Here is a 21,405-nt window from a genome sequence, read left to right as displayed (position 1 = left end):
GTTGTGTATTCATGTTCTTTATTTCCCAGGGAAGAAGAGCATACAACTGAACTGAGATAGGGAGGGGAAAAGAGTGCAGACTCTAATACCTCTGTACGAACAGACTTTAAACATTTTTACTCAAAAATGATGGTACTAATTTAAGTTTTTAAAACATGGTTCTGCATATTTTAGGTTACTAGGTAATCTCATTTGATTTTAAGGTTGTCAGCAACTGAGTTTTAAGATTAGATTTGTATTCACACACTAAAACACAATTTCCCCTTCTTCCTCCACCCCACCCCACACATTGGGGCAAAAGCTGCTCCTTTTAAGTTATGATCCCACTTGAAAGAAAATGGAAGATGTTTACCTGTTTCTGAACAGTTAGTTACTTGCACAGTTAATTCTTTTTGAAGGTCAAATTTGATCCATAAAATACTTGAGTCAGAACATATTTTTGTTATGCTAGCAGTGAGAGATATACATAATCTTTAGTATCTAATTGCTTTTAATGTTCAGCTGAAGTATTGATTTCAGTATTTTTTCCTGAGGGGGTAAAATAAGCAGTATGTACTGTTCTTTTTACCAGCTTTGTCTTCCTTTTTCTAATTCGTAAGCAGACTGGGGTGTACATGTAATGTGATCTTTCGTAACAAAGCACATAACAAAAAAATGTTAAGAGCAAACTTCAGAAACATTGATATCTAATTCCTAACCTTTTAAATTTTAATTAATTTTTAAATTAAAATTTAATTAAATTTAATTAATTTTAAAACCCTAACTTTCATAATTTATACTGTTTCCTCTTTTGCATTTCACACAGCTAGAAATAAACAGACTTGCTTTTACCTTAGTGCTTGTGCTTTAGCAAAATGTTGCAGAGGAATTATTTTAAAATAAAATTTTTATTTCATTCTTTAAATCTTTAAGTCTAAGATGTAAAACAATTTGAGTTTCAAATGTAACTGCCTGCCATTGTGCCTTTTAAGTCTATTCATTTTCACATTTTTGTCTGATTGCCACAGAGTCAGAGTTGTACCCCTGTGCCAGTGGTTAATTTGAATCCTAGGATGAATATCTTAATTACATTGGCCCATTTAGTAATTCTGTTACTATACCTAGTTTGGCTGATCAGTATTTATGCAACTTTGGTTAAATATGTGAATGTATAACATAAAAGCCTGCTAAAATATTCCCATACTTAATAGGCTGGTTTTACTTATAATTTTCCCTCACTGCAATTTATGCACAGATTGTACATTTCCCCTCCAAAAACTTGCAATTTAAATAAGGCTTAGAAAAAACACTAGTAAATTTAATTGTAACTAGCTGGTTTTTAAGCTTTCTAAATTACTTTTAAAATAGCCTTTACTCTTTCCTTTGTGAAGGACCAGGAGATCTGTGGATGGAAAAGGGCTACATCGAGTTAAACATTGTATACAGTGTGTGTGATGGTGTTGTATAAAGGAATTTTGGCTCTCATTTTGGATGATTTTCAAAACCCTTTCCTATGTTTCCACCACTTGTAACATGAACGTACTAAATGCATGCCAGTAACCTTTTAACACTCCCTTCCATATATTTCTTAAGAAAATTCTTTTTATTCAAAATAGAGCTTGCATCGTTATTTTCATAAATAAACAGAACAAATTTGTTCTATCATTTTGGAAAACAAGCACATGATTGACTTATTTTTAAAAAACCTACAAAACATTACCCTGCCGTGCAAACATTGCTGCACTGTCCTATGCATAACATCCTGAAAGTGAAACTTATTTGAGAATGATTTCATTTGTTTGCTAAGTAGTGCAAAGATAAAAGTATAAACAGTGAATTAAACTATTCCCTAAATCTCTTTAAATATACTGTTGCTCCACTAAGGTATACATTTAAAAAAAATGTAACCTGATTTAGTCCACATTGCCTTTGCCTTCCCCAGCATACTTGTTCAATTTTGAAAGATAAAATCACTTGTCTCAACTGTATTTAATGTTTTTGAATTGTTACTGTACCCAAAAAAGTTCTAACACACCTACACTTTTCCTAATTGCTGTGTTTAATTTTCTTTTAATGGGTTCATCTCCTTTTCCTGGCCAGCAAGAAAACTGGGTAGAAAAGCAGGTTCTTTCAGCAAATGAATTCTGACCTCCAGGGCCCAAAATAAAATGCTTACATACTTATAAATAACAAGTGTTACAGTAATAAGTTTTTGGAACTGTTTCATTCTTTTATTCACTTCTGCGGTTCTGTATTTCTGTTGAATCAATCTTAATTTTTGTAAAAATATGCAAAGGAGTTGTATCTTGTGTACTTACATGGTATTGGGTTACTATGGCACAAAGTTGCATATTAATAATATAAATAATGGCTTTTTTGCATACACCCCCTGTCCCTCCCCAAATTCTCTGTAGGAGCATGAGTGACCTTTTGGCCAAAACTGCTTCATACCATTGTTTTATCTTGCTTATTCTATCGTAATTTTTTTTTGATTGACAGAAGGTGACAGTAACATTCTTCAGCTAAAATAATCTTCCCTGCCTGCCACTCTAGCCACATCTCTCTCACTCCTTCAGATTATTTTAAATTTCAGCAGTGCCTAGAGTTTCCAATCAGGATTGGGTGTCCATGGTGCTAGGCTAGTAGATGTATACAAAAGATATGGTGATGGTCCTGAGTGTTTACAGTCTCATGTTATGACAAGACTTAAGTGTGTCTGACAAACAGTAGAAGGGAGAGGAAGTACATGGGTTGGTTAATGCACAATTTGAGTCCTATTCAAGACAGATTGTCTCATCACTGGTTTCCATATGGTCTCTTTCCATATGAAGCTGATATTCCTCATTCCTACCTCTATCCCACCTGTATTGCATCTCCCCCTCATTCTCTCCATTGTTCTCTGCTCCTCTCATTTTGTGGCTCCCTTTGTTATCATCTCTGACTCTCACTTGTGTGCCATTTTTTCATGCTGGCCCTAATGATGTGAATGACATCTCTTGTCCTCTGTTCTAATCATCCTTGTTCTTCGAAATCCTTCTTTGAGTCAACGTGTTTTACTTACTTTTCTTTGCTGACTTCCAATCTCTGTTTGACAGAGACAAGGTGGGTGAGATAATATCTTTTATTAGATCAACTTCTGTTGGTAGACGAGACAGAGACAAGCTTTTGAGCTCAAAAGCTTGTCTCTGTCTCTTCCATCAACAGAAGATGTTTTCTGACTCATCTTCTCTCTCTCTTATCCTGGGACCAATCCATTTATACCATCTCTGCTTGATATCAGAACTCTGATTTGCTTGCTATGTGATTCACTTTGTATTACTTTTAAATTCTTCTGTCCTCTCTAAATTCGACAAAAATGAAAGTAACTTTAAAGTGAGCTGCAGAAGTGATGGGTGAAATCTTGGTCCTACTTAAGTCCAAAGCAAGACTTTCATTGACTTCTGTGGGGATTTCACCACTAAGTCCCTGTCAAAAGCACTGTGAAAAGTTATTGTGATGTTTAAACTTTAAAAATAAATATGTGCAATTACAATAAACTGAAATTTCTCTTTATGTGAAAATCTGTATGTGAATTGCATTACCTCTGCTGTACATGAAGAGCCCTGCTGGGGTGTTCTGGTGTGCTGGGTTTTAGCTAAGGGTATTGTTAAATTCTTTAAAATGCAAGGCAAATGTAATTGCACCAAGAAAATATAGATCAAAAGCAATCATAGAAGAACAACCAACCTCCCCCCCACACACACATTAAGGTGTGTTTTTTCACACCTCTGAGTGACAAAAGTTTTGCCAGCCCAAGTGCTAGTGTAGACAAGGCCTCTCACTGAAACGGACAGATCTTTTCTAAAGATACTAAAGCAAGGGTGTAGCTTCTGAGTTATATGAAGAAGGTTAGCAATATGTTAGATTCCAACCTGAGATAGAAGTTTTACTGTGGAAACAATCTTGAAGGTTCACCGTTAGTACCTTCCAAAGGCCTTGTCTACACTAGCACTTAACGCTGGCAAACCTTTTGTTGCTCAGGGGTGTGAAAAAACCACCCGCCTGAGCAACATAAGTTTTGCCTCTGTAAGCGCTTGTGTTTGCCAGCATAAGTGTTTCCCTCTGAGTGTTCTGATGCTTGTTCCATAAGTGGCCAGTTAGAGGGTGGCCTTTGATTGATTTAACAATCCAGCAAAGCTGCTGTTTTACAGCTCAGTGTGATTATTCTTAGCAGCAGTAGCAAATCAAAAACAAAAAGAAAAAGAGCCTTTCATTACACATTCTGTAATGTATTCTGTAGGGAGGGAGCACTGAAAGAAGAAGAGAGAGCAGCAGAAAAATATTTTAATTATAGGAATTGGATTTTGGCTGGCTTAATACTAAATATTCTGCTGCTCTAAGCATTTTACCAGTATAGACAGATGCCTGTTCTACCTGTATCACTGAGATTGGTTTAATTTAAAGTCTTAAATCTGTAGAAGTAAGGATTCAGAGTTAAAGCAAATAACCCAAACTTTGACCTTTTTAAATTCATGTTCTCATGCCTTTTTACCTTTTTAATACTGGTATTTTTCCATATTGTCAGCCAAATGACTGCAGAGGAAGGGGTGTGCAGGTATACATACATAAATAGTACGGTTGTTGTCTCTAAAAGGGTGAAATAATAAGCTTAGTATTATTAGTGATAGACATTTAAAATACCTGTGATAGCTTTGTTGTTGTGCATGATTATCCCCTTCTAATCTGATATCTTCTAAAATCCTTGTTAGGCAAATACCATAAAATATACTGTATCCTCTCTGTCTGCTCACCTCACTACTACAGCCTCTCCTTGCTAACAGCTTCCTCTGTGCTACTTCTGGCAGCTTCTCTCATTAGTCTTGTCCTGAATTCACACTTGCTTCCACAGTGCACCTCCCTCCTCATTTTCAGCTGTGGCTAGTTCCCAGAAAATTCCCACATCCTTTCTGATATGGCAATGGGACAAGGAAGCTTTGTTCTACATAGCAATTGTTCTGCCTCGGGTGGAATGTGGCTCAGTACTAATAGCATCAGATGGTGAGATGGGTTTTCAGTTCTGTTCTTGTACTTCCTTTACCTGTGTCTAAAATGGGGAAGATTATAATACTTTCAAGGGTCTTGTGATGTATGTTTCAGGGGTGTTTTGAAACATTTGGATGAAAAATTTCACAACTATGCAAAGTATTTTGTTAAGCAGCAAAAATTATGGAGCAACTATAACCGGTTTTAATATTATTGTTCATGTTAAGGCAGGTTTCTTTAAGGATTTTGCTTTCTCAATACAACAGTAGTTTTGCATGCAGACTGTCCCAAGGGCAGCTCCTGGCAGGAAGCATATGTAGTGATTTTGCAAAGAATGAGGCTTTATTTGGCTCTTCAAAAAGCTTTAGCAAATGCACTGAGTGTGCTAGGAAATGAGATTTCAATCACTTATAGCATTTTAATTTTATTTTCCCCCTAAACAAAGCAAAGACCATCATCTTCAATAAGGACTATATCTATACCAAGGATATCCATCAAGTACACGAGCTTCCTGCAGGAATTACTGGATTAAGTTCTATGGGTTAAGTTGTTATGGAGGAGCTTAGACTAGGTGATCATAATGGTCCTTTCTGGCTTCATATCTATTAATTAAAATCTTATCTCTTTTTTGCTCTTGTATTGTGTCTTAAAAATGTGTGGTTGCAATTTATTTTTCTTTAAAGGGAAAGGTAATTTCCTCTCTAACTTTCATAAAAATGGCTGCAGAGATTTTGCACAGATTTTTCACACAAAAAATGTTCACCATTTGCATGAGACAAAGAGTAGAAAGTTTCAGCCCAAAGGACGCATGGTTTGAAAACAAGGGACATGTCTGTGGTGAAATTATATTAAAAACTGGTTTGCAGTCCTAAATATAGTACACATAACCAGCTAAAATACTGGCATTTCCTGGATAAAACAGTTTATTTGAAGTTATGGGAAGCAGGGGCGTGTGCAGGAAGAGAAGGTTACTTACCATAACTGATGGTGCTTCAAGAGGTTTGGTCCCTATCTCGATTCCAGACATGGATGTGCATGCAAGCCATGCACCGGAGCTGGAATTGTTTGTAGTAGTCTCCGTCGACCTGCACACTGTGCATGGTCCACGTGGTTGCGTCCGAGGTTTTATGAGGGTGTGCAGGTCAATACCCCTTCAGTTCCCTCTTACTGGCAGGCTACGAGCCTGTAGCAGAGGGAATGTGGGGTGGGAATGGAATCCAGATAGGGACTACACCTCTTGAAGAACCATCAGTTCCAGTAAGTAACCTCTTCTTCTTCGAGTGCTGGTCCCTATGTGGATTCCAGACCTGGGTAGTGTAGAGAACAATATTCAGTTTGGAGGCAGGAGTGAGGGCTCAGTGGAAGCAAGAGTTTGCAGTACTGCTTGGCCCACTGCTGCATCTGCTACTGACGAGTGGGAGAGGGCGTAATGAGTGGTGATGGAAGACCACATTGCTGCCTTACAGATGTCCTGCTATGGGATGTCTGTGAGTAGGGCTGATGTGGTAGCCTGTGCCCGAACAGAGTGGGCAATGACGCCTGGAGGTGGAGAGACTCATGAAAGGGTGTAACATTCCATAATTCAGCGGGCAATCCCCTTGGAGATGCGCTGGGATGACAGAGTGTGTCCTCTGCAGTGTTCTGCTATTGCAATAAAGAGTCTGGGCGAGGTTTGGAACGCATGGATGCTTTGGAGGTAGAATGCTAGCACTCGGACACAGAGCGAATATAGGGTACGTGCCCTGGCAAAAGTATGCAGCTTAGGGTAGAAGGTTGAAAGGTGGATGACTTGATTGAGGTGGAATGGTGAAGCTACCTTGGAAAGGAACTTGGGGTGGAGCCGTAGGGAGACCTTATCACTGTGAAAGATTGTGAATGGTGGGTCCACCCTCATAGCGGCCAATTCACTGACTCATCTGTTAGATGTAATGGCTACCAAGAAAATCACCTTCATGGAGTGAGCGAGCACATAGATAGAGGCTGAAAGGATTGTTTTGTGAGTGCTGAAAAGACAAGGTTAAGGTTCCATAGGGAGTAGGTTTCCTTATCAAGGGAAAGGCATTGGGGAGGCTGCGGAGAAAGCGAGCCATGGTTGGGTAGGCAAAGATCGAGACGCCATCCACCAGTGGAAGGAACAAATTGAGTACTGCCAGGTGTACCCAGATTGGGGAGTGGGCGAGGCCTGAACGATGAAGGGTAAACAGGAAATCTAGGATCATCAGAAGTGCCTGACAGGCACATTGGACTGCATGGAGTTCCAGGATGTTGATGTGCATCCATGCTTCCTTGGAGGCCCATTGGCTTTGTGTTGTATGGCCTTGTATGTGTGCGCCTCAGCCCATGAGGAAGGAGTCTGTGGTCAACAAATCTGTGGTCAACGTCTGGTGTGGGGTGTGTGGGTTAAAAGGGATGCCCACCATGACCTTGAATGGGTCGCACCACCAGGAGAGGGATGTCACAACTGCGTGTGGAAGATGGACCTGTTTGTTGAAATGGTCCCTTTGGGGGTCGTACACCATGCAAAGCCATAACTGCAGGCACCACCTGTGTATGTGGCCGTAAAGTGTGATTGCTGTACATGCCGTCATGTGTTCGAGGAGTGAAAGGTGGTGTCAGAGATATGTCTTTGGATGGGTGCATAGTCATGTGATGAGGACCTTGATTTTGGTGAATCAGTCCTTTGGTAGGGATGCCTTGGCAGCCTGAGATTCCAGGTAGGTGCTGATAAAGGGCAATAGCAATCTGTCGTAGTAAGTCCTGGTATTGCCCAAATCATCAGGTGGCGAGAGGGCAGAAGGGATGTGAGCACCTCATCTGGCAATGACGATGCTCCCGTCGCTACTGGTGGTCCCACTGGTTCCATCGGATCCGTCGGTGCCAGGGGCATCCTGGACCTTTGCAGGTCCTCATACATCAACAGGGTGTGTTCGGAAGGCTCATAGAAAGGTGGTGATGGTGGTGCTCCTCTGCCACGGTATGGGTTCCAGTGGTGCCAATAGGGCCAGGTCTGTCAGTTCTGGTGCGATGGTGGCCTGCGCAGATGTTGGAGATCTTGCTCTGCTGGGGACCCATACACGTGATACTCCTGTTGGTACCCTGGGCTGTGTGCCGATGAAAACGACAATCCTGGGTCTGAAGACCACTCAGAGTCTAAGTATTGTTCGGGAAGAGTGGAAATGTTGGTACTGATGGAGCCTGGGCTGGGTCCCTAGGTGTTGGGTAGGGCGGTGCCTGGAGGAGCAGCAGTGCATCCATCAGAAAAGGGGGTTATTCAATCCCCGGTTCCTTGAATGGGGAGCCTTCCCTTGGTTGACACAGTTCTGCCATTGGCATCAATGGTGACAGCCTTCCAGGCACTGGGGGTGTGCTTCATGCTAGCCGGAATGGGGCCAGCAGAGTGGACGGGGCTGGAGAGACCTGAGGCGTGCTGCTGATTGCGGTTGTCGATTGTATCTCATTTAAGTGTTTGGTTTTCTTGGATCTCTTTGAGACGGTGCCTCAGGTCAGCATGCAACTTTTCACCTGGCTTGTCATGGGTCGGGGAGAGAGTGCTGCGCTTGGAGGCCATTCAGCTTGGCAAGCCCCCTTTGTGCCCGTGCCCATATTTCTCATGGGTCTTATGGGGTTTTGTTGAAGTGGCAGGTACCACCAATGCCATACCAGGAGGGGAGTTATGCACCACTATCTGACGGTGCCTGGAGTGCATGCGGATGCATTGCCTCTTCCATGAGGTAGTTTTCGCAGCCTCAATTCCCTGGCCTCACAAGTCTGCGTGGGAAGGAGCAACAAATTGAACATCTCACAACGACATAAGCATCATCCAAACAGTAGAGACAGTGTTGATGTTTGTCACTGATGGAGAAGGAGTGTGGGCAAGAGATGCAGTTCTTAAACCCGACTTGTCGGGGCATATTCCCCCAAAGCGGGTGGGATTCCTGACATAGTTTGATGACACTGATTAACTATACCAAGAACTTTCTAACTAAGAAATACTCACAAGCTATATACACTACAAATATAAAATAACTACTGGGTTTGGTTTTTTTTTTTAAATGCAGAGTCTCAAAATGAGAGGAGGAGAGTGTTCCAACTCTGGCCATGTAGCGGTAAGAGGGAACTGAGGTGGCATTGACCTACGTGTCCTCATAAGATCTTGGACGCAACCACGTGGACCACGCATGGTCACAGGTTGACAGAGGTGACTACAAACAGTTTCGGCTCTGGTGCACATGTGCATCCACATCTGGAAGTCACAAAGGGATCAGCACTCGAAGAAAAATTTAACTTTGACTCTTTTGGAGGGGTACATTCTGTGCTCCTGACTGGAAGAAGCTCACTCCTCCCACCCCCAGCCCTGGGAGGAGCTTGCCCTTCACCCCGACACCAGGAGTCATTCGTTCTTTCCCCACACAGCCCCGGCAGGAGATCGCTCTCCCCCCATGGCCTTGGAGCTGGGAGGAGCTCGCTCTTCACCTTTTCTCCCCTGCCACCGCAATCCTGGGGCTGGAGGAGTTCTGTGCCTCTGATGATTAATGGGGTGGGGGTGGGTATGCCCCTGCTTGCTCCCCCTGTTCATGCCCCAAAGGGAAGTTTTAATTTTGGAGGTTTAACCTGGATGTTGAAACAATAGTAAAAGTGAAATTATTTTAATGGACTATTTCCACTTTAAAATTAGTGTGTTCCAATTCTATTGAACTTGTATAGCTAAGCAGGGAAGATTAATGAATCAACACTAAAGGTGACCTTTTGTGAGAAGACAACTCCATTTAATTAAAACTTTAGAAACACAGTAATTGCCATTCTGAATCAGAACCAAGATCCCTCTTGACAGAAGCTTCAGAGGAAGGTTTAAGTACCCCACAGAAGGAAGATGTGGGATAGTCTGTCCCCCCCACATAAAGTATCATCCTGATGTCTAACAGCTAGAGATAAGCCTTGAAGCGTGAGGTTTAATATCCATTCCAAAAAAACCCATCATTAATTACAACAGTCTTGATCTCCATATAATTATCCAGTGCCTTTTTGAATCCTGGTTAAGTTGTTGGCCTCAACAACTTCCAACGACATCAAGTTCCACAATCTAATTACACATTGTCTGAAAAAAATATTTCCTCTTATCAGTTTTGAATTTCCCACCTTTTAATTTAAGTGACTGTCTCCTTGTTCTTGCACTAAGACAGGAAGAATAGAAGTTTTTCAAGTGCTTGTCCATACATATATTTCCACTCTGGGTGGCCATCTGTACACTGTTTTCTACAGAGATAAGGTTACTCATCAGTCCCTCCAGAAATGATACCCAAGATGGTGAATAAACAACCCTATCATAGGCAGCCTCCGTCTGCCTCTTTCTATCCTCCTTATTTCAGGTAATCAGAACCACCCAGCAAGAAACTAAGGTTGCACAGAAGACTTTCCTCTTTCTCCTCAACAGCAAGATCTATCTCTAGACAGCCAGTTTCACAGTTTAGTTGAGAGCTACTTGAAACCATAGCTAGAAGATCTGAACCCATCCCCTTCCCTCTTTGGGGACAGTTTATTTTATTTTCAAGTTGTTTTGATCATCATCATCTCAGGCTGTTGGTGAGTATCCAAGTAGGATATTTAGTTTAGTTTCAAGCCCTCCCTAGTTCCGAGCCACCTTCCCTGTCCCTTTTCAGGAACCTCCCCCACCACCATGAGAACTATTAAAAGAGGAGGTGAAGTCCCTTTTTATCCTGGGAGCAATAGGAGAAGTGCCTCTTCAATATGGGGGAGGAAGGTTTTTGTTCTCTTTGTAATTCCCAAGAAAAAAGGAGAATGGAGCCCTATTCTGGATTTGAGGGAACTCAACACTTTTGTTTGTTGGATAGAGTTCATAATGACCCTTACCTCAATTACTCTGGCCCTAGATCCTCAGGATTGATTTCAGCTGTTGACTTCCAGGATTTCTAATGGAACATCTTATTACAAGTACAGAGGCCTGCCATTCAGGTTATTAATAGCCCCAAGGGTTTTCATGAAATGTTTTGTGGTAGTAGAAGCATATTTAAGGATGCAAGGAATACAAGTTTAGCCCTACCTCAATGACTGGCTTATCCGAGGCAGCACATTTCAACAAGTATCAGACAATGTTCAACACATCCTACATCTTTTTGCCACTCTAGGTTTTAAGATCAGTGTAGCGAAGTCATCCTTTGTGCCTTCCCAGAACATAAAGTATGCAATAGCAAAAGCATACCTACCCAAGGCCAGATTCAAAACTATGGCAGGTATGATAAAAACCTCAAACAGTAAGGTTGTTGAGTCACATGGTTTTTTTGTGATTCAAACTGCCAGACTTCACACACATTGTATGCAAGGTTGGCTGAAGTCAATACACCATCCTAGCAGACATCACATAGATATGCCAGTCCATATTTTCCCCCGCTGTCCAGAAGTCACTAGATTGGTGGAAAAGCCCCAAGCAGGTATGCCAAGATGTTCCATTTTCTCTTCCTATTCTCTCAAAGACAACAGAGACAAATTCTTCTAACCTCAGCTGGATAGCACATCTAGACCAACATCAGTGCCTGTAATCTCAAGAGGAAATTTGTCTCCACATAAATATCTTTGAGCAATTTGTTTCACTTGTTTAGCATTTCTACCTTTGATTCAAGCCAGGACAGCACAGATGATGAGAGACAGCACCACTGTGATGTTCTATATGAAGACAAGGGAAGCACGATCATCCACTGATGTCAAGAAGCAGCCTGACGGTGGAATTGGGGTATCCATTACCATATCATCCTGACAGCTGTGCACCTACTTGGACTACATAACACTCTAGCAGATCACCTGAGAGGGAATTTTCAGATGACCAGGTGTGGACTAAAAAGGACACTGTCATCTGGAAAGCTATTCAAAGGTGGAGGCAGTTTCATATGGAATTATTTGCTACAGAAATAAGCATATGTCCCACCTTTTGCTCCAGGGAAGGCCTGAGTCCAGGACCCTTAGATGTACTCCTCATGCCATGGGGTTTTTTGCCTTCCTCTGTAGCATGGGGCATGGCTCACTTGCTGGTGGATTCTCTATACCTTGAAGTCTTTAAACCATGATCTGAGGACTTCAACAACTCAGTCATAGGTTAGGGGTCTATAACAGGAGTGGGTTGGTGAGGTTCTGTGGCCCAAGTTGTGCAGGTGGTCAGACTAGGTCATCATATTGGTCCCTTCTGACCTTAAAGTCTACAGGACCCCAAGTCTGATGTATGACCCTGTTGACCTATGAAGCAGACTTTTATAAGACCTGTAGACTGTCTATGAGCCAGATTTTCCCATGATGCTTTGGGAGTCGTGCTAAGAAAAGAAGATGTCAGCCTGCTGGAAATGATCAGTTTAAGAATAAATATTTGTAGTGATGTATGGCACTAACAAACAAGTACAAACACTTAGGTTAGCAAATAAAGAACAGATAATGTATTGGAAATTTATGGGTAAAAATAAAATGTCTGTAAAATGTGTGTGTAAAAATAAAACTGTAGGCAGCTCTGCTATAATTGTATCAAGCTGTAAGCTAACCTCAAAACCAGAACCAGACAAATAGTGCACGTTAACTGACTAGTCTACAGGCTACAGGAAAAGGTTCTCACAAATTGTGGTAATTGTGGTCTGTTTCTGTTAAGCTAACTTATCAAACTAACTTATCCTGAGGTCACTTTAGTTACTAAATCAATTCATATCTTTTTAAAACCCTTGTTTGGTAACACCTCCTATAGGGAGAGCATTACAAAAAAAATACCCGCAAATAAGAGTCAGTGGTAATGATCCTGATAGCACCAGCTTGGTTCAGACAGTTCTGGTTCCACACCTCATGAGACTCTCAGTACAGTTTCCAGTAACATTACCAATGTGTTCAGACAGTCTTTTGGGCAATGGGACCATCTTACATCACAATGCAGCCTCTCTTCTCTCAAAGTCAAGATGTTGGCTAGCTGCCTTTCATGGAGATAACTTGTTCTAAAGATGTCCAAACCATTCTGATATAAAGATGAAAGGATCACTTAAGCAGGGATGTGGAAAAGGTTCAGCATTTGGGCACACGAACACAGTATTTCTTCAACAGAATTAGACATTCCAACTATTCTGGACTACTTAATGTTATTAAATGGATCAGAACTTTATCAGTTCTATAAGGGTGCACCTGGTGGCTATATCAGTGCACCAACTTCCAGTGAAAGTGTTTCACATCCTATAGCAGCTAGATTTCTTAAAGGCCTAGTACGTAGATTCCCACCATTTTGGAAACCCCCTCCCTCCTGGAACCTCCATGTGATTTTACCAGGGTTGATGGGTCCTCCTCCCTTTGAGCCCTGGTATTCTGGAAATAGATGCAAATTTTTAAAGTGAGGGTAATTAACCATTGGAGCAGTTGACCAAGAGTTGTAATAGATTCTCCATCCCTGGCACTTTTAAGATCAAGCTTGGATGTTTTTCTAAGAGATATGCTGTAGTTCAAACAGGAATTAATTCAGGAAATCCGATGACCTGTGTTATATACTAGGCCAGACTATGCTCACAGTGGTCCCTTCTGATCGTCTAATATATGAATCTATATTCCTTATATAATCTGTCCATGAAGACAGCCTGCTTAATAGTGGTCACTTCTGCCTGTAGGCTGGGCAATTGCAAGCACTCATGGCAGATCCTCCAGATGTGCTTGATGGATCACTTGATGATTACCTGTTCTATTCATTCCCTCTGAAGCACCTGGCACTGGCCACTGTCGGAAGACAGGATACTGGGCTAGATAGACCATTGATCTGACCCAGTATGGCCCTTCTTATTTTTTAATCACAAACATAAGGTTCCTTTAACCCCCAATTAGAATTTATTCCCGAACTGCGGTTAGGTTTCCACCTAAATCAGATGACCCTTTTAACAATGTTCTTTCCTAAACCCCATTCCAACGAATGGGAGGCAAAGCTACTTTCTTTAGATATACATAGAGCACTCATGTTGCTAGATAGATCAAAGTAATTCAGGGTCTCTCCTATGTTGTTTGTTGCCTATGCAAAAAGAATGAAAACCCAGACCATTTAATCTCAAAGGCTATCTCAGTGAGATTGCATTAAACTATATTCTTAGTTAGCTAGTTTAGATCCTCTAGGTCAAATCAAGGCTCATTCCATTCAAGCACAGGTAGCTTGTGCCACTTCTTTCAGAAGTGTTCCTATTGCAGAAATTTGAAGAGCAGCTATTTTGGTTTCAGTCCACACATTCACAAATCAGTATTCCCTGGTAGAAGCATCTAGGTTGGTTGCCCCTTTTGACAGAGCTGTTTTATAACCTCTCTTCAAGTAGACTCCAAGCAACACCTTCAATATTTCAGGTTATTAGCAACGCAGAGACACAAATGTTGAAGGAGGTGCATGCCCAGGAAGAGACAGGTTATAACACCTGGATTCTGTAGTGGCAAAGGAACTGAGGATAAGTTGGCTTCTCTCATGCGTGGGCACATGGCACAGACAGAACTCCAATCGACACTGCTGGTCAAAAAAGATTCCAATCTTTTACCACATATGCACATCCAGAGTGGGGATGGCTAAAGAGGTACATGTGTAGCCATATGTAAAGGATTGGGGTTAACCTAGGTTGTTGGCCTTCAAGGGAGACTGCACTACTTCACTACCCAGACCCTCAGGGGTCTAGGAGCTCAGGCCCTCAGGTTGGGTGCGGCAGCAACCAGACTAGAGCCTAAGCCCTAGGGCAAGGCGGGGTGAATAAATAGTCTACAGCCCTTGGCCCCTGGTCAGTATGGGGCTGGCAAAGAATCAGTAACCTGCCCCGCCTTGACCAGGAGCCAGCAAAGCACTCTATGGCCTTCGGCCCCTGGTCAGGGCAGGGCCAGCAAAGCAGTCTAAGGCCCTGTGAGGCTTCACGGGGGGGGGGGAAGAGAGACACAGGGTCTCCCAACTCCACCACGTCCCAGGCCAGAACTCTAACAGTGGCGGGGCATCCTGCCACTGGATCAGTGGGGCTCCAGCCAAAACTCACTGACAAGTGCCTGGGCTTGAACACGGCTGGTCTGAGGTCAGCTATCCCTGGTCCACTTCTTCCACGCCTGTGCTCATGTATCTGTAGCCCTCTGTCGTGGTCCACCTCCTGGGGGTAAATTGGAAGGGGCAGTCCCAGCAGGTCCTCACTGTTGGTAGTGTCTGGCAGCTTCTCTAAGTCACTGGTGGCAGGCAGCTCCTCCAAGTTGCTGGTGGCAGGTAGCTCCGGCAGGCCCTCTTGGCTCCAGCCAGTAGGCAGCTCTGGTGGCCCTTTGGTGTGCCCAGGGTCAGGTTCAAGCCCTAGCACTGGGGGAGAGGCGTCCTTCTCATCCAGCAGCTCTCCCCTGACTGAGCTGCAAGGCCTGGCTTTTATACGTCCTCTTCCTGTCCTGCCCCTGCACTTTCAGTGTGAGTGGTGCCTTACCGGGGGTTGCTCACCAGGTGGCATGCATCAGCCTCTCAGTGTCAGCCTCCGAGGGAGGCCACACCATTTCGCTACACCACAAATTTGGGCAATAATACCTTTGTGTCAGCTCTTTTAGTGTCCCTGTAGGCAAACTCCTCTCACCTCACTCTAATAATCAGGCCCTAAAAGTCTTAGGACTTGAACCAGCACCCATTGAAGTCATTAGCAAAAATCCCATTGACTTCAATGGGAGCTGTATAAGAGCCTGAGAAATGCCTTTATAATAGTATCACTCGCCCTGGGATTTATAGTACAATTAATATCGATGCTGCTGTGGTGACTGAGAAAGTGTGTGGTAAATGGTTATGTGGACAGCAAGCATTGCACTCTGTGTCTCTTTGGCATTGTTACAGGATACTGTTCTCTTATTTAGCTGTAAGCTTGGCAGAATCTGATTTTTATTTTTTTATAATTTCAACAGATAATAGCAGTGTTTATTTTAAAGCATTTTTTCTCATTTAAATTATTACAGTTGTGGGAAATTATGGGGGGATCCAACAGGAATTAAATGACAGTAGATGTTGCAATTCCAACAGTATATTACAGTTAACATAAACTGTCAACATCACATGCCAAAATATACCAAGTAAATATTCTTAAATCAAACTGTAGGTCTCAAGCCACAATCTTCTTACTTTCCCTATCTCTAAATTTCGATTATGGATGGAAATATTATTTCATCGCATTGTGTGTGCATGGTGCAATCAATGTTTACTGACATTTACTAATAAAAATCTACTTCCCCCAAGCCTATTTATCAATATTTATCAGCACCTTCCCTAATCTGTGTACTTTCTGAGATAATAGTCTTGCACCTCCCCCTTGTGTGACATAAATGAAGAACACTGAGAAGAGGGTTTGGACTGTGATGATCAGTATTTGAGCCAAAGAGCTGGGTGTCAAGTTTGAGCCTATGTTTTTCGGTGTTAAATCTGACAATACAGCAGTAGATACTAATGTATACTGAAAATAGCATGCCCTGATTACTGTAGCAAATTAACTGACAGTGATGATATGAATCTTCACATGGGTTGTTATATACTGGCAGTCTTACCACTTTTCATGTTTTATTTACCAGATGTTAATTGTAACTTAATTTGTCCACAACATCTCCTTTTACTGCATCATCTATCTTGGAGATCAAACACATTTAATTTTCTTTGCCTTTCTTATTAACACCAGAAAACAAACTCTCACACACACACACCACACACACACACACACACACACACACACACACACACAGAGAGAGAGAGGTTTCCTCCACTGTTTTTAAAGATACACATCTGCTGATACTAAAAATAGGTCCTTGTCAGCAGCCTGGCAATTTTAGGCTCAATGAGAAACCATCCCCATGGTAACAACAGTACAGTTGTTGAATCATTTATTATTTGAGCTTCAAAACCACAATAGTGCTGGCAATTTTCAACTTCTGAGCAATTTTTTAAAGGATACTTTGCCATTTTGCTTATCCACATCAATATTTATCAAACAACACTGCCCTTTGAACTGATTACCTGCCTCCTTGTAGTCTGCACTCTGTAGCAACTACTCTGCTGGAGTACTAAGTCAGAGCATAGTAGTTTCCCTGCTCCCTTGCCCCAACATGTTTAAAACATGATTCAGTCTTGCATTGTACTGATGGGTCAAAACTTCGCTACAGACTTGTAAAGACAAAGGCTGTCCCAGAGTTTGTAAATCGGGTTAAATAAGTTTGATTCAGTCTTGGCTGAACTGTGTTTTAATCACAGCATGAGACTGCTGTATTGTAACAGTTCCCCAAAGTAGTATTTTCTCAGTGTAGATGAGACCGTAGGACCTGTCCACACTCAAATCAGGTCAATGATAGCTAAACCATACATGATCCTTAAACACAGATGATGCTAGCAGGGTTCTATCATGGGTTTCCCTGATTGGTGTGGCTGACTATTTCTTTCTGAACATTATGTTATGCCCTCCCTAGCTAGCTACTCTACAGTTCTGTTTTACAGAATAGTTCTAAGTCTGGCTTAGGCCCTGTCTGCATAACAACTTTTATTTGAGATTGTAACCAGTCTGGGTTAGCAATAATTTGGACTTGTGTCCAGCACTCCCTTACTCTCCTGTGTCCTGTTGGGATCTTGAAGCAGCTGCTCATTCAAGAGCCTGGACTTCTCACTGTTGCTCTGCAGGGGTAGGAGAGAGGGAGGGAATATGAACTCTACTATCGCAACAGATCAATGCAGAGGTAAATGAGTTTCAACTCAAAAGCTTCCTGCTTTCTTTGCAAAAAAAAAAAAAAATCCATAAAGTTGACTATCTGCCCCATAATTTATATAAGAAAAAGTCAGACAACTGGCCCCTTTGCTTCTCCTCACTTTCTGCTCCCTTTCCTGGATCAACTCAATACAGCAGAGCTTGTTATTGCCACAACAGCTGATAACACCCAGGAAAGAGCTAGAATTTTGCTGTTTTAAATACTAGCATTTCTAAGTGCCTAACTTAGAGCCCTAGGGTCTTTAATACAATACACAGACTGGGTCTTTAATTATGTTTCCCATTAAAGTCAATTGAAAGCATTTTGTTGTTTGTAATGGGAGATAGATTGGATACCAATAACAGGTCCAGTCTGACACATCAGCAGCCCATATAAAATTATCAGCCACACAGGCCATCAAATACAAGAATACTATTCCACGGTCTTTAGAGAGTCACCTAGAAGCTCTCATTTAAGGAGTCCTGCAAGGCTCAGTTCTACAGACCTTCTTATTCCACATTGAGGTTGGACCTCTCTAGAGAGCACTGACTAAAGCTCAGCTCATGCAAGTCAGCTGTGATGGTGGTGGGACACAGGACGCATTTCAAAGAGCTGACTGAAGTGGTCTGATTGTGCACCGTCTTTAGGTGTCTCATTGCTTCTGGACTGTGAGATGGGAACAGGGGTTAGAAATGCCCTTTTCCATCTTTGACCATTCAGCAAGCTTCACTCCTTCCTTTTCACAAAGTGATCACTCTATATCTGATCTCTCAGTCCTCATCCTCACAGGAAACCTGTACACCTTCAAACTATGAGCCTGGGAACTTAAATTCATAACTCTGCAAGACACAAAAAAGACACAGACGTAGCAGAGATACTAGTTTTGTGGCTCATTACAACAATTTGTAACATACCCCACTGCCTGCTTGCCCTTAATTGCCCACTTTATTTTAAGTGGTCTCCTCCAGCATGCGTGAAGCCCTTACACTTACCAATTGGTCCCAACTTGTATTAGATAATCTGCTTATCTCCCCCTGTTCTGAAGAGGAGTGCTGTGAAGCTTCAAAGCTTGTTTCTTCCACCAACAGAAGTTCGTCCAATAAAAGATACTACTTCACCTACCTTGTTTCTCTAGTAACATTGATAGTCAACATCCCATTGAGATGAAATAGACCAGTTCACACCTCAGAACTATTGTTTCAAGGCTGTCTGCAGACCCCAGTTTGTTCATATTTTGAAGGTTTTGTCTACAATGATGTGGCTAAATGATGTTTTTAAATGAAAATTTAGATACTGGAGCACATAGTGACAGCCCCCACAAAAGTGGATCAGAGCCAATTTATTTTGACGGTGGGCCTTCGCTATAGCTTTGGGACCATCCCTCTCAATCTCTGTGACTCACTAGGAGAGCTGTGCCTTTGGAGGACTCAGGCTGTCTTTTCTTCAAGAAAAAAAGGTGTGTTTTTAAAGTGAGATAACTAACACAAGTTCTCTATCTTGCTGTCAAATCCCCTTGAGACTAGGCACAGGTAGTTTTTATCTCAGTGTAGCTAGGTGAGGTCAACTCCAGGTCAAGGGTGTTGAGTGTTAGCCTCACTATAGCTAGGTGAGGTCATCTTGCTGTAAAAACACACCTTTTTTTGTAGTAAAGACATAGCCTCAGTGGCTGACAGTGACAGAGGGGGAGGTGGTGCACTCTGGACTAGGGCATTCTATCTGGCCAGAGAGGAGGTGAGCCCAACTCTTGCTGGGTTTTTTGGGGTTTTTTTGTAATTACAACTGCAGAATGGACTGGCAATTGCTGCCCTTTCTATTGAAACAATAGAAGTAACCCAGCACTATAAATGTATACATAAGACCATTTGAGGAGGGATGTGTACATAAGACCATTTGAGGAGGGATGACAGAGAGATTTCAGGAAGTGTCACATCACACACCCTGACTGCTTCACTAGTTCAGTAAACAGCAAACCTAAGGTTTTAGTTTTATTGCAGCTGCATCACCTTGCAGTTACTTGCATGCACAGTAGTGAGGTGCTACTTATTGTCAACACATTTTAGGCCAGAAATCCCATTAAGAGTCTAACAACCTAGAATCCAAAAGCATGCTATAAAAGCAATAAAGACACCAGTTCTATGTTCAGTTAATTGTGAGGTGATGCACTTAGTGGAGCTGATGTTGCTGAGCTGAAATGCTACAGCAATTGTGTACAGTCAACATTGTGAAAGTTAAAGCTATCTTTTTAGCCTAAATGTGCTTTCAGTGTGTTAGCTTTTAAGAAGCTCTAAGAGAATGTAATCTGTAGGGTGCTTTTAAAGTGGCTTTTGTATTATTAGTTCACTGAGTCAAACAAAGCAAGTTGAGGACATGTTAGTGCTTCACGTCTTGAGTGCAGAAATTTTCTACCTTAAGACAGATTTACAGAAAGCTGCTATCTAAAACATGTTGTCCATCATTAGTACAGGATTCATCAGGTTATCCAAGTACATGCCTTGGGGAAGGTCACAATGTGTCACCTAACAGATTTTCTCTTCCATGTGTGTGCATAATCATTGATTAAGAGTTTCCTATACAGAGAGACAAGAAAAACACACTGAATTCCTGAGGGGCAGTGACAATTGAGCAAAATATCTAGTCTATTAAAATCATATTCTAGTACAAAGGCTCTGCTCACAGTGATATGGCATCCCAGATTCTCTTTTTAAATTGTTCATTACTTTTAACAAAAATTTATAAGACTTTGCTGCCCTTTAGCTCATTATGCTACCACTCAGACAGATTTTCAGGTCTGCCGACATGTTTCATTAAGAGCCATTCTGATGCACTGAATGGTCTCTGTTCTTAGAGCAATCACTCATACTGCAGTGCAGTGAACATACAAATTGCTTTATACATTAATACACAGTACAGAGAGGGTGTAGAACTCTGAACACAGATGGAGCTTTCTTATTGGCTCTGAGTGATGTCATACCCATCTCTCTAGTGCTTATTGAATGGCCAGATCTGACATTTTTCTTTATTAATAAATTCCAATTTATACTAACAAAGAGATGCTTCAGCGAGTACATTGCTGGGGAATGATTGTGCCTCAGACGTCTTGTGTAACAACCATCAATGTATGTTATAGCTGCCTACAACGTTCTGATTTTTTAAATTATAATTTAATTATATTTAGCCAGTTCAATTTTTGTTTCTATTTTTATTCATTTTCAGTGATTTGGTTGGGCCTTGTAACTTCATAAATAAAAATTATGAGTGGATAGGTTATTTGAATTGTGAGTGCATAAATTTGCACAGAATTCCTTTCCCCCCATGAGCAATGAAAAAAATAGGAGTTAGAGCTTTTTTAGAAAAGTGTTTCACCATAGTGTTTTGAGTTGCATTCCCACACTGTGCATAGTTACAAAGAAAGCATACAGGACTTGGGAATTTCTATGAGAAATTAGGCCATTGCCTACCATTGTCACAACCTTTCCCCATTTGCATTCCCTTGTAATGAACAGAAGGAGATGGCATAGAGACTTCTGTTGCACGAGTAAAATGGATTATTTCCCCTTAGGATAATTTGCTGTCTCTGTTCTATATATTCCTTTGAAACTGACCAAGATTCACTCTCATACATTTGTACTGAAATTCCTCTAATCTTTTCCAAAATAATCAATCATAATAATAATTAAAATCTGCCTCCTC

Source organism: Emydura macquarii, unplaced genomic scaffold (genome assembly GCF_026122565.2).
Source record: "Emydura macquarii macquarii isolate MOO-44397 ecotype Brisbane River unplaced genomic scaffold, CSIRO-AGI_Emac_v2 contig_383, whole genome shotgun sequence".
NCBI classification, from domain to species: domain Eukaryota; kingdom Metazoa; phylum Chordata; order Testudines; family Chelidae; genus Emydura; species Emydura macquarii.
Note: the sequence above shows the minus strand (reverse complement) of the source record.